At 33.7% G+C, this 13,642-nt stretch overlaps 1 protein-coding gene across 1 annotated transcript in view; it reads right to left on the reverse strand.

The window, feature by feature from the left end:
- Positions 1-13,642, reverse strand: part of LOC126979921 (homeobox protein aristaless-like) — a 98,319-nt gene that overhangs the window by 21,287 nt on the left and 63,390 nt on the right. The window lies entirely within an intron of this gene.

Here is a 13,642-nt window from a genome sequence, read left to right on the forward strand (position 1 = left end):
GACGACCAATCCTCAGACCTACCAAATATATCGTAGGTACATAATATTTATAGTACTACAATAATCATTATATTCGATTGCCATATTGCAACTCTATTGCGTGTCTGTGGATGGATTAGAATAATATTAAAATCGCGATACAAAAGTAAGTGTTGATCGTAGATGGGTGAAAATTGAAGTTGTAGGTATTTTTTAATGCTGAATCATAATTAAGTGAGTTTAAAAAAACAATCTGGAGTGGACTACCCTTAACATTTAGGGGGATGAAAAATAGATTTAAAGCCGTTTCGGAGGAGTTCAAAGTTTAACACCATGACAAGAGAATTTTAAAGATAACATAGAGAACTATGCCAATACCAATATGATAGTAGATATTTTTTTGCAAGCAAATAATAATTTAAATTTACAAACTAACTGTGAGAAAATGTAATTGTAAAAGCGGCGCCATTTAGGGTACATTTTAACTAATTCCCTCCACTTGTGTTTTTTATACTGAACTATGACGTCATATTACATACCCAGGATACACGCCACGGCAATCATTTTTTTTTTATGAAAATTTAAGTGTCGGTTCGGCTATTGGTTGGGTAATTTTTAAGTAATTTTACTTTTTCAATATTTAATATTTTTTTGTATTCTATCGTTTAAAAAGCATATTTTAATATATTAATTTATTAACCTTGAATGTATTATCAACTAGTATTGTCATAAAAAAAAGTCAAATTTTTTTCAATTATTCTTTTGTCGCTATCAGTTGTTGTGTTAAAATTTTTTAAAATTTCTATGAAAAAATACTGGAAACTTGAAATATCCCTTGAATCGATATTATTTCATACCCTTGAAGTTTTGTGTACTAAAACATGAATCGCTTATAATATAGATACTAGAATAGTAAGTTTTTTTTTTATGAAAATAAGGGACGAGACGAGCAGGATATTGAGTTGATGGTAATTGATACGCCCTGCCCATTACAATGCAGTGCCCGTCAGGATTCTTGAAAAACCTAATAATCTGAGCGGCACTACTTGCGCTCGTCACCTTGAGACATAAGATATTAAGTCTCAATTCTAAGTTGTAAACTACTATAATTATTAATAGAAATCAAAACTAAAATAAATACTTTACCGAATTAATGTTACTTTACGTAAACCTCGCTCTTATAAAACCACTACGCGAACATTACGAAAGTGAATTGGTTGTGGCCTGAAATATGTCAAGGCTAGAGAAAATAATAACCGACTTCAAAAACACTATTCCATAACAATAGATATAATATACACTAAAAAGTATAAAAATTATTGCGTATTTTTATACAATCTAATTAATTAATCTAATTCTAATAACGATTATTGTTATTTTTGGAATCGGTGTCCTCCCGCCGCGGCCTCGCTCTCTCCTCTCGCCTCCTCACGTCGTGCGTGTGACTCAAGCACATCTCACCAATAACTATGTGTCTAGTTATCTATAATATAAATCTAACTTGGCTGACACCGACAATGGAACCACACTGGAAGCACCAGCTTTCAAATCAAATAAAAGAATTATCAACATAAAAAGAACATACCGACGAATTGAGAACCTCCTCCTTTATTGAAGTCGGTTAATAATACTTTCAGGTATGCTATCTCGCACTTAAACTCGGCTCAAATAGTAGTAATCTTATGTCAAGTCGGCTTATATAAATAGCCAATATTGCTGATAAGTGATAGATATCTAAATATTTTCTACAGCATCTGAAAATATCAGATCAGAGTATCTTCGATAATTTTCTATTTTTACCAGTGGGACCACAACGGCGCCTATTTCTGCGGTGAAGCAGTAATGTGTAAACATTACTGTGTTTCCGTCTGAAGGGCGCTGTAGCTAGTGAAATTACTGGGCAAATGAAACTTAATATGTTAAGCGCAATTGTAGTGCCGCTCAGAATTTTTGAGTTTTTCAAGAATCCTTAGTGGGTCTGCACTGTAATGGGCAGGGCGTATCAATTACCATCAACTGAACATCCTGCTCGTCTAGTCCCTGATTATCATAAAAAAAAATTGTGGTCTTCATTTGCCATGTTTTTCCAGCAATGTTAAGGCATACTATAATTATTTCGCCATGCCGTTACGTTAAGAATACAAAGCCGCATGAAACATTGTCGGTTAAGCATTGGGCAGACTACTCCTTAGGTCATTTGGTGATGCGTTATTCAATGGCCGCATCTTCACTTGTCAGTGTCAGTGACTGTACAGTGCTCTTGGTGGCAAAGACGATGTAAATACTACGTAATAAGAGGCGGGATTGCCTGAGTAAAAATTGACATTAAGATTAGTATGATACGTGCAGTGAGACTCAACATAAGTTTAAAATAGTAGTAATTACAGTATCGCGATTGGTCACGAAGTATAATCCGGCTAAGTTTGAAAGCAAACATTTGTTTAAAATATAGTGGATTTCGGCTATGCCCTTTTTTTACTAGATTATAGCCGTCATCTGTCAATCTGTGATTGACTGCACGTTTCATACAATCGATTGAATCGCTTTTTTCTTAGAGAGTTTCGCTAGGCTGAGTGTCAGTGCCGACACTGGAAATCACGGACGTATTCGTTGACAACGGATCACGGACGCCATGGCATCATCGGATATAAGCTGCTGGTATCAACCTGAATAATTCCTCTGAGCACTATCCAATATCCATGATATATGCGGTAAAGTTGCAGAGAGAACTGACATCTCTACACAACGCCAAAGAGTCAAGCCGATCGTTGTACGTGTAAAGATGTGTTTCTCATATTTACTTATGGATTGTCATAATTTAATATACGTCGACAAAAATCGTCACCTTTTTGCTTTTAATAGTGATTTTCATTATTATAACACTAGATATATGGGATTGCTTGTAACTTATTCTAGTAGGTTTCATAAGATACATAATAGCTTTAAGGGTAAATGTATACACTTTTATAGTAAAGTACCAACCACTGCTCAGGCATTATCTATAAATAAATTAAATGTTTTATTAAAAAATGGCTCTGTCGTCCTACCTATCGATCATACTCCTCCAGAGCTGAATATCTAAGTCTTCCGAAAGCCTGAGACTTGATCATTATTATTTTATAGCAATAGCAATGATAGTACAATATTGTTTATTTCATTAAAAAGAGCGCAAAAAATCAATGCTGGGAGAGGTTCTTACGCCGCTTCTCTCTCTCTGAGCGCCATTTGTTTCCGAAGCGATAGTAGTATCTAGTATTAATATACTTTTTTGATATCATTTCTAATGAAATGATATCAAAAAGAATTCTAAAAGAATCAATTTTGAGAAAATTAATGCCTTTTATGCCTTTTTACATCTGCAATAGTCATGACTAAAGTGATCACATACCTTAATTAAAAACATAATATTCAGTAACACAGTCGTGCTGAACTTCCACCTAACAATGTTAATTTCGACCTCCAGTTTCTCGCAATCATTTGTTATTAGAGTTAATGTTATTAACTTAATTATGTCTCAATTAGTGAGTATAATTGGCACGCAGTTACGTGATCGGGAAAATAAGACATAACAATTATTGTTGATTGTAATCGATCTAATATGGTGCGATTTGTCATCATACTATAATGCAGGTACGAAGTATCTATTTATTATCTGTTACGTTAATAATATCACGATAAATAGTAGTCAAAATCAATTAAATAATTAATCAGTTATACAGGATGAGCTATACCAAAGTTCACTGTTGATGTTTTTACAAAATGGAATCTCGCAGGGTGCGTTATTAGGTCCCAAGTTTTAAAATATTGATGGGTACAATTCCTTTGCCCTTGTGGATTAAGTAGGATGGAACTGTTACGTCTGTAAATTTAATTGAAAATAAGAACTTGTAATACCATTCCGTCTTGAAAATAGCAACCTTAAAGTTTCTTGCTCGTTCTTCTCTAAGGGAATCAGCCTTCCGAATGAGCTGTATGAAAAAATGACATATTTCAAGAGTAATGCAATCAACCTACGAAATAAAATATTTTTGATATGATTTTTATGGAGGTCGTACGGCAAATGGCCACCACGAAATCCAGGAATGTCTCCCTCCCGATTGCTCACAGCGGGGATATCTCAAGAGCAGAGTTTTTACAAAACCAATACAACCCTTGGGCAATTATAGGAAAACATTCGATTCAAGAGCGAATATTTAATCGTCAACTTGCAAGCAAGTTATCGAAATGTTGAGATTTAATTTCGGAGAGTGTTCTTGAGAATCAGGAAGAGATAGAGATAACTATTTTCAAAAATAAAAATATTTTCAAGGTTCTCCCTCACCGGAAAAAATCGCTTATTATGTAACATTTCAGATTCCACCATAACATCAGTAAGGGAGTAGAACCGATATCAAAGTGGGCAGTCTGTAATGATACAATCAGTAATATTTGGCATTGTCACGGTGCTCAATATAGAATCTGAGATATTACATTACAAGCATTTGCTTGTAATGTAATATCTTTACATTTAAGTAAAGTAAATTAGCTTTAGCACAGAGTAAATTAGCTTTACGCAAGGAAATCCTTGCGTAAATATAACTAACGTACTCTGCTAGATACCAGAAGAAAAAATAACTGGCAGACTGAAAAATTCCATTACCAAAAAACTAACACATGGTTAAGAGAGAAAAGTAAAATCGCAGGTGTCGTCATCAAGTCTACAATAGCTCGTACGCTGGAAAAAAGAAACACTGTTGTTCTCTTATTTCAAATATCAGATTTCTTTAAACAAAACACAATTAGATAAAATTATCTAAATATAAAAAATCACAATGTCCCCATGTAAAACTATTTTTGATTAAATCACTTATAATTTTGGAAATATAAAAATCAATTTCGTGATTTCTCTATATTTTTTATATAATTTGAGGTATTGGCGTAAAGTTGCCTATAAGTGCTCAGCCATAATATTATACTAATATTTATCTACCTTCATCTTCTTCTTCTATCAGTAAGCGTTACGCTCCGTTAAACCTTTCGGAAAAAGATGAAAAAATAACATCGTTAACTCTTTCAAATAAAAACGGAAGTAAAATAAAGAAAATATTAATATTGCCTGTGCTGATTGCATGTGATTAGACATTACAGAGAATTTTAATTTACAAATTACATTCGCTTGCGTTTGAAATGCAATTATGCAAATTATGCTCTGTGGTGTCAAAATATTTATAAAATATCGTAGGGCTACGTTAATGCTATTTGGAAAGATAATAAGCTGGAATATTGATAAGATTTAATATTGACCAGGCTTTTTCTTCTATTTTCCAAGGCCACGGGTCAATATTGGAATAATTACGGCAAAAGCAGGTAATGCGTTTTGTATTTATCATGAGTAGGTATGCTATTACATTGCTTGTGGCGGCGTCGTGTGCCGGGTCGTCTCCATCCCTTAAATATGTGCGAACGGAACGATGGCTGATCCATGCGTCAACTCGTGAACGAGTGCTGCTTGTGGTGCCTGGTCGACGTTCTATACTTAGTAAATCCACGTATTCCTTGAATGCAATTACTAATCATGACAGTAATCACGACCATCATGTTCTCGAACCATTCTTACACAAATAAAGCATTCAAGCTCTTAAGGTTGGTACCTCCAATATACGATTTATTTTTTATTACATTTTATGAAATACTTGAAATTTAAAACGCTTTTTAGCTGTGAACGTGGTTTGGCTAATTTGGTAAGTTACAGCTATTGTAAAATACTCATTGCATTTAAATAGTGGTTGTTGAGTTTTTTGTATGATGTTCAGTTATTTAAATTTAATATTTATAACGACGATTCAAATGATAAATATCTATTTGGAATAACTGTATCTGACTTTGACTATGACAAAACTTGCCGGTTACTTTCAGAGAAAACATTTCTCCAACTATTAGTTAAGTATTAATTATAATTAAAACAGTTAATTTATTTCGCCTGTAATCTCCAAAAAATAGTTAAAAGTTTGAAAAAAAAAATTGTTGATTTCAAAATAGGTTCAATGTTACTAACTGTTTTATATTTAAATATGTAATACATGAACAGTCTTTAAGATATTAAACAAGTTTAAGATTTCAAAGTAAATACGAAAGCACTACTTATATCTATTAGTATGGGCAAAAAACAAAAGGTCGTACACTTTTCCAAAAGTCCAGCCCGCTCCTGTGATTCCTCTGGTGATTCAGGAGAGTGAGGGAGGCGGTGATCACTTATTGTCAAGTGTGATCGTTTGTCCACCTCTTCCATAAAAAATTACTCAATTTACATTAAACTCATGTTAACAGTAAGCTCCTTTGCACAGGATGCCAGCTAGATTATGGGTACCACAACGGCGGTTTTTCTGCCGTGAAGCAGTAATGTGTAAGCATTATTGTGTTTCGGTCTGAAGGGCGCCGTAGCTAGTGATATTACTTTGCAAATGAGATTTAACATCTTATGTCTCAAGGTGAAGAGCGCAATTGTAGTGTCGTCAAGAATTTTTCAGTTTCTTATGTATCCTGAGCGGAACTGCATTGTTATGGGCAGGGCGCATCAATTACCATCAGCTTAACGTCCTGCTCGTCTTGTCCCTAATGTCATAAAAAAATCTTAATATTTCACTCGTAGTCACGGTTATATCAACAAAAACTGAATTCAATTTATGTATTGCGTATATAGCTCACATGAATTATTAATTGTAGATAATTTAAATTTAATATTAATTAACATAATATATGCGTTCAATCATATGTAGTTAACATGATTGTACTTAATTTAATCACGATATCGGAAGGATATTTGCATAACAATAATTTTAAGATTTGACGTAATTTTATTGCTATTTATAATTGATTAATTTTATCATATTAAATTATTAAACTACAAAGATAGACAGGCAAATAATTGTTTTATCGTCTTTACGATAAAAAGTTTGATGTGCTATAAAATATAACATTACCGTATCTGATTCCTTTTATCTAATCTTTGGTTCTTTTTTCTTTTATAAGCATTTAATTTTTATACTTTACATGTTTTGGTTGCTTGTGTGTTACTTGCAATTATACATATCCGTATACATACATAGGGTTAAAATGTATTATTATTACGAAGGTCACATATAAAATTTTAGAGAGATAATTAGATACGTGTACCTACCGGCGGAAGGGAATCTCGACCTTATGACTCACATACTAAGGTTGAATATGACATAACTTGTTTCATCAATTTATGTATTTTTTTAAAATATAGTATAATTTTCCTTATATTCATTCGAGTTTCGGGTATTTGACTGATTCATATACCGGGGTAAAACATAAAGTGGAAAAACAATGAGTCACTTATCTACGTAAGTAATTACTGTTAGTTGATACTTAGTTATAATTGAATGAGTTATTATAACAAGATCATTGTGCAAGCCGCGAAATATAATTATCCATATGACATTGAGCCTTTGATATTTTCATTATACTAGGTTCTTCCCGCGACTTTGTTATCACTTCCTTGTCCACAAGCAAGAAATGGTGGCGGATTATAGCCATGCAAATGTCTCCCTACTCTTTCCCTCACCTCGCTACAAATGTCCTTGCTATTTCGATCATCATCATGAGCCGGAAGAGGTCCACAGCTGGACAAAGGCCCGGAATTAACATTTTTTAAAGATGCTCTCAAAATTATATATATTGATTTAAATTAAATTAATTAGTAATATTTTAACATTTATTACAATTAGTAATAAATTAACAGTATATGTATTTCTTATCATATCTTTTATCAGATACACCACGACCAATATACGCTCTCTACGAATCCCAGTCCGATATGGGTTCAATGTCAACTGAACCCCTTTTCAAATGTTCTAATAATGTTTTTATAAATTACATTGGTAGTAATAAATTTACATCGTTATATTTTTTTCATATCTTATATAATCAATCATTATAAAAGGAAATACAGACAAACAACTTGTCTTTTGACAATTAATTTTTTAGTAGAATTCGTGTATTAAATTATAAAATTTCATTGTTAACAAACCCAAACAACGTTTTCAGGAGTATAAAAGACATATTCCGATACTTAATTTGGATAATATATACTAAAAGATCCCTCGGGATATACATAATAACTGTAGTCCAAAACCAGTAGTCTTATGTTTCAATGAACGCCAAACAAAGCCAGATACAAATATTTTTTTCAATACTGGCCGGAACTTGAAAGTAATTTTATTTATAAATCAAGTCAAAGGAAGTGCCGATTAAAACAGCGATAGTTCGATAGCCGATATCGTTTTTAGAATTTATCAAACCGATATTGTTGATAGCAAAGAGGAAGCCAGATACTTCGGCAACGGAAATGGAAATTCCATTTTATTAACGGATAAGATATTGATATTATGAAACAAACTGATATCTGATAATGTGTGACGTAATTGACTTTCGAGGTAGAAACTCCGTATCAGCATTACTATGTATAAGTGAAAATCTCTCTTAGTTTTCCTTTTCTGCACCCTTGACAGCTTGTGTGCCGACGATGACTTAACCAGGTAAAGATGCAAACTTCCTTTTGTATTTATAGTATAAGTTAGAATTAATTTTACTTATTCTTATCAGTATTATAAGTATAGACACGGGCTGAACCTTTTTGACAAATAATGGTGTTCTGCGCGTTGAAACAGGCTAAGAGTAGTCTCAAATTATCAATTGCGAGTCCGCAGGTAATTCATCATCATTTCATCCTGAAGATGTTCACTGTTGGACAAAAGCCTTCCCCCTAAGATAGCCATGACGATTGGTTCTACGTTGCCCTCATCTATCCTATTCCGGCGACCTTGACCAGATTCAGAGTCATCATTCGAGGACTTTACTGCCCCAACGGCCATCTGTCCGTTGCCTATGCTATGCGTCCTGACCACTGCCTCTTCAGTTTCGCAATCATCTGGGATATGTCAGTGACTTTGGTTTTCCTACTGATCACCTCATTTCTGTTCCGATTACGCAGGGAAACTCCGAGCATAGCCCTCTCCTCTGAGCAACCATGGGCTTCCTCATAAGGCCCATAGTTGCGACCATGTCTGCGTTCCGTATATCATCACTGGCAAAACACATTGGTTAAAAACCTTCGTCTTCATACAGTGTGGTATTTGGGACGAGAAGAATTTACGTAGCTTCCCAAACGCTGCCCATCCGAGTTGGATTCGAATGCCCTCTTACCCGAAATAACGTGGATCTGACGTTACTAAGATGGCAACCCGTCCCCATCGTTTCACGCGGAGATTCTACGCGATATATTTCATAATTAATTCAATTAATTGACATGGATCAATAAGTTAAAATGTTTCCTAACATCAATTTCTAAATTAAATATTGTAAAGCTGACTGCCCGTAATTCCCGTAAACGACCATTCTATAACACCAATTGCAATGATTCTAGATTGGTTATTAAAATAATCAAACGAAGGTAATGGGCACCATCGGCTGCAATCATATGTAATAAACATTTTATTATTGCTTATTAACCCTTAAGTAACATGGCCGCAACAAAGTAGTAACTGTATAACAAAATGTCATATTACTGTGTTACAAAGTACGAGATTAATACAATAAAAATGGTTTATAGAATTAACGGAATTACTCATAGATTTGTCTGACTTGTGCAATTTACTTTCGAAGTAAAATTCACGGTTTACTACGTGAGAGTTTAACATTCGTATGTTCTTTATACTGTAGAAGGTAGTCAGTTCAAACGCTTTCCGCGAGAGCTATATCTACCGACGTAAAGGATATCGACCTGGATATGCCTAGCTGTTTTGAAAACGAGTTGTTTACAAAACAACTTTTTTTTATGATAATAAGGGACTAAACGAGCAGGACGTTCAGCTGATGGTAATTGCAATGCAGTGGCCGTTCAGGATTCTTGAAAAACCTGAGCGGCACTACAATTACTCGTCCCCTTGAGACATAAGATGTTAAGTCTCATTTGCCCAGTTATTTCACTAGCTACAGCGCCCTTTAGGCCGAAACACAGTAATATTTACACATTACTGCTTCACGGCAGAAATCGGCACCGATTATTTCTTGCTCATCGATAAGTATTACTACTTACGCTGTTCGAGAACATTGCATAAAAATCCTTAATTCTATAAATAGACACACTGGATTCGTTGTGTCATTCAGTAACGAAGCGATAAAGTGAACATTCAGTGGGATACTTTTGACAAGCGATACGACTGTTATTGCTTTATTCGTGGTTAGTAATATTATATACAATAAATAAATTAAAAAGGTGATTTCCGAACCAATATTTTACAAACGGTCTGACCAGAAGGGTTTTTATTCTTCGTTAAGATATTCTCGTAAAAAAAATGGCTTCCAAATACGGTAAGAATTGTAATTTTCTATCAAATTTAACTCATATTATGTTATTTGTTGGTATACCTATGACTATCTGCTCAATTTAATTTGTACTTAATGAAAATAAAGTGATTCAGGTGTGTATTTCCAACCAATACTTAATACGTACTTGTGAAATATATTTGATAACACTTAATGCACAATAAAACAGCTTTGACCAAACTTAACAAATAGTAATAATTTGCATCGTAAATTACTCTGTAATAACATGCCGTCTATTGCCGACTTATCATGACCTAAGACATCTAACCACGAACAAAACCAACACTCCAATTCGTCGACTCGTAAATCAATGTAATAAAGTTTATATTAGCACCGCCACGACACGTCGGCTGCAAAACATATTTGTTCATGTTACCCATAAAACAAAGGGAATGATACGTGGAAGTTAATTATGTTCAGAAATGTAATTAGGTCTAATCAAATAACGTAATCTTTTTGTAGTTTTTATCGCGTTAAAGTTATTTTATATAGGTTTTAATCGTGGTTTTTAATGTTTGTGTTATTTTTGTGGTCTGTGCTCAGACACAGTAGCCCAAGTATCATCAAACATAACAATTAATGTTTTATTTAATATACTTCAAACATTGTTAGAACGGATATAAATCAGTGGGGTTTTTACTAGCGTCCAGATAATTAGCATTGGAAACATTTTATGTTTATATGTTATAAAAGATTATATTATCAAGTGCCTCAAGATAGGGTTATCAACTAAATATATTTTATTGTTTTTTTTTTCTTAACATATACCTCCTTACAAATAAACTTGGTATAAAGTTATACCTGAGAATAAACCAAGAGTATGCAAAATGTTTACAAATAGATGATTGTTTTATTCGGACGTATAACCGCATTCATTTGCAAGGCTGCTTGCTACTCGGAAAACTTCAGAATTATCACTGTATTGACAGACAAATATAGATTTAGCATATACTTGGTGTACTCTCAGATATAACTTTATACCAAGTTTATTTGTAAGGGCCTTAGAATACATTTGTGAAGTTTTTTTTTATGAAAAAAGGGACGAGACGAGCATGACGTTCAGTTGATGGAAATTGATACGCCTCCCATTACAATGTAGTGCCACTCAGGATTCTTGAAAAACCCAAAAATTCTGAGCGGCACAATTGCGCTAGTCACCTTGAGACATAAGATGTTAAGTCTCATTTGCCCAGTAATTTTACTAGCTACGGCGCCCTTCAGACCGAAACACAGTAATGTTTACACATTACTGCTTCACGGCAGAAATAGGCGCCGTTGTGGTATCCATAACCTAGCCGGCATCCTGTGCAAAGGGAGGCTCCACTGGTAAATGTTGTTATTGAAACATGAAATTGTTATTTTATATCATTACTAGTTGACCGCGACGTCGTCCGTATGGACGGTATAAAGCACAAAATAAAATGCCTGCATCTAGCGTAATGATATGTACATATTATGTTGTCCCGGCGACAAGAGTTGGTTGGAGGTCTTTTTAATTAAAATTTTAAATTATTACATTGCTTAAGCAGGATCATGGCGATCTTTGGGGGAGGCCTTTGTCCAGCAGTTGACGTCTTCCGACTGAAATGATGATGAATGATGAAGCAGAATCAAACAATAAACTACTATGTATTGTAGTGTAAAATGAAAAGAATAGGGACTACCCTATTCTTTTGAGACTACTCAGGAGCAAGGTTGTCGTAAGAGGCGACTAAGGGCTTTTCGCTTTGGGAGTCACGCTCTGACGTCCTATGACGATATCACAAACGGGAGAAACAAAAAGAAAGTTTTAGAAAAATTTACAAATTATAGTTTCGGTTGAACTTTAAGTATGTATCTTACCCTACTTTGTGGTAAAGTGATAAAACAAACAGCAGGTATTCTTTTAAAAAAAAACTTAAATGTACAGTCCTTACTTTGTTTCGAGTTTATTATACACATAGATCAAATGTCAAATACTATATGTATTTTGTCTATAAATATCTCAGGAGACTATTCACCGAAATTAAAATTATTTATTACATAAATTTATGCAAGTTTTATATGCATAGATTTAGTTTTGCTAGATTAATTAATTAACAACTTCTAAATGTATTCCGAGAGCTACACTTGGATTATGTGTAAAACTACCAAGGACAACTTGACCATATGTAAAAAAAAGTGTGTGTGTACTTATGTATGCACGCAAGAAGTTATACTTCTTTTGCCTAACAAAGCAAAATCCTTAAAAATTCTTATTCCTCGTGCTACGTTTGTAGAAAGAACAATATTGTAAAAATCTTGCAACAATGGCTTTGACAATTATTTATTAAATAACGAATACGGCTGTACTGGCTTGAACCGTTTGCCTATTCTAATAATGGACGAAGAAACCAAAAAAAAAAAAAAAAATAACGAATGTCGCAAACGTCACAAAATTTTATGAACCAACTTCACCGTGATACTTTTGTGTTAAAGTGATGCGCGCGCATCTTAAAATTTCACTCTCATCATTTTTCATAACGCGCCTTAAGAAGTATAACTTCAATAAATTTTATGTTAATCTAATCTAACTACTTTTTATTTTAACAGTTCTTAATATTCATTTTATATTAGCTACTTTTATTCGTTTACAATGTAAGTGAAACAATTACTTCATTCGAATTAAAACCGTCTGCATTTTGCGTTGCAAAAAAACTTTCACGAGCAATTACAGATGGTCTGAGTGATAAGTTAATATACGCACTTTTATATGTTAAAATAACGCAGTAGGCAGCCCTAACATTACCGGAGGGTGCCCATACTTATCGTTATAATTTCACTTCAATTACTTTCGCAATAAATTATTGTTTTTATTAGGATGGATTATTACAGCTAGCTTTTGTGGTCGTAATTTCTTTAGACAGGTTTATAACCTTTTTTATTTTTTAATGTGTTAGTTTAGTTTAAAATCTACTTTATTATACACAGATAGTAGGACATTTTAAGTTGTAGAATACCGAATGAAACCTTTTAACAATCAAACCTATTTTCTTTTTAATTTAAAAATATTGATTAGGCGTGTACGCCTACACCTTTACAATTGTTCTTAAAACATATTAAATACGTAAATAAGCTAATATAAATATGAAAATTATTATTTCTAACTTATTTCCTTTATTTCCCGGTGTTTCCGGGACGATACGACATGGGTACCTTCAAGAAAAGCGCGTACACCTTCCTTAAAGGCCGGCAACGCTCTTGTGATTCCTCTGGTGTTGCAGGAGAGTGTGGGCGGCGGTGATCACTTCACACC

The sequence above is a fragment of the Leptidea sinapis genome, chromosome 4 (genome assembly GCF_905404315.1).
Source record: "Leptidea sinapis chromosome 4, ilLepSina1.1, whole genome shotgun sequence".
Taxonomy (NCBI): Eukaryota; Metazoa; Arthropoda; class Insecta; order Lepidoptera; family Pieridae; genus Leptidea; species Leptidea sinapis.